Source organism: Salmo salar, chromosome 02 (genome assembly GCF_965601325.2).
Source record: "Salmo salar chromosome 02, fSalSal1, whole genome shotgun sequence".
NCBI lineage: Eukaryota > Metazoa > Chordata > Actinopteri > Salmoniformes > Salmonidae > Salmo > Salmo salar.
The window spans coordinates 77543500-77545000 of record NC_138292.1 but is presented as its reverse complement, the minus strand read 5'-3'; the positions used below and the strand labels follow the sequence as shown (position 1 = coordinate 77545000).

The window sequence follows — 1501 nt, the reverse complement described above, 5'->3', positions numbered from 1 at the left end:
CACGAGATGTGTGTTCACCAAATAGCACAAAATCAAAGATTGTACATAGTTGTGACGGACGGGCCATCGCTGGCAGACTAAGGCCTAGATTCAATCCGATTCTGCGCTATAGCTCGACTGAAATTTAAAAGCACTGTTCCCGCATTCGCCGAGACTGCATTCTCGATAAACGCAGAACATGTTGGCCAAATCGGAAATTACCTTTAAATTTCAATCACGCTATATGGTGGATGGATGTTCTGCGCTATGGATTGAATCTATCCCTAGCCTGCCATAACTGATTTGTACAAAGACGCTGCAGCATGGACATGTGGCCTCACGGTGCTTGACTTGGGCAGGAGCTCACCGGAACTGAGTACCAAACGGCACCTCAAATGTTCTACTGCTTGACTTCCTGTACCTCTTACAGAATATTAGCTCTAAACTATTGCAGAGTTCCTGCACCTAAATATAAACAGTACCGATACTCAAATTGAGTACTGGCACCTATTTCAGTCCAAGTCAAGCACTGGTTCTTATGGGTTGTCAGCCAATAGAAATGTAAAACCCTGAAAGTTAAAGGTCAGGGGACAGGGGTTATGACCCACCCACGGTACAGTAGGGTTAATAAAGTAGATGTGTTTTAAAACCTGACTCTGTCAATCTGAACTAAACAGTCGTCTGAACCAAACTAACTGGTGTGCTTCTTACCTCCTCTGAACCTGATGAACTGGTCTGGTCTTACCTCTCTCTCTCTCTGTCTCTCTCGCTCCCTCCCTAACACCATGTCTCCATCTCTCTCTGTCTCTCTTTCTGTCTCTCTCGCTCCCTCCCTAACACCATGTCTCCATCTCTCTCTGTCTCTCTCTCTGTCTCTCCCTCTCCCTCCCTAACACCCTTTCTTCATCTCTCTTTCTCTCCTTTCTCTCTCTCTCGCTCTCTCTCCCTCCCTAACACCATGTCTCCATCTCTCTCTCTCCTCTCTCTCGCTCGCTCGCTCACAAACTCTCTTTCCCCTCCCATCCTCCCTGTCTTATTTCATCAACAGTGTTTCTCTCTCTCTTATTTGAGGGTTATATCATTATGATAATCACAACCCAACTGCATATAGTTGAATTATACTATATATAATGTCACTGTAAATGCCCTGCGGCAGCTAACTGACTGAGAAGACCTCAAGTAGTATTTACTAAACAACATAGAAAAGAAATGTAGAGAGGAACTACTGTATAGAATAAATAAATATACCGAAATATATGTACATTCTACTAGAGTATGTATAGTGGTAGTTATAATATATGTACATTCTACTAGGGTATAGTGGTAGTTATAATATAGGTACATTCTACTAGAGTATAGTGGTAGTTATAATATATGTACATTCTACTAAGGTATAGTGGTAGTTATATATACATTCTACTAAGGTATAGTGGTAGTTATAATATATGTACATTCTACTAGGGTATAGTGGTAGTTATAATATATGTACATTCTACTAGGGTATAGTGGTAGTTATAATATA

At 41.3% G+C, this 1501-nt stretch overlaps 1 protein-coding gene across 2 annotated transcripts in view; it reads left to right on the top strand.

Annotated features, from left to right (window-relative positions):
- The window catches only part of LOC106592921 (calmodulin-regulated spectrin-associated protein 3), a 26644-nt gene extending 26016 nt beyond the window's left edge, over positions 1 to 628 (top strand). For both annotated transcript variants that reach the window (XM_045710039.2, XM_045710036.2), the window contains one exon: positions 1 to 628. This exon is cut by the window's left edge and continues 914 nt beyond it. The gene's annotated coding sequence lies outside the window, so the exon portion shown is untranslated.
- Positions 629 to 1501: the final 873 nt, after the last annotated feature.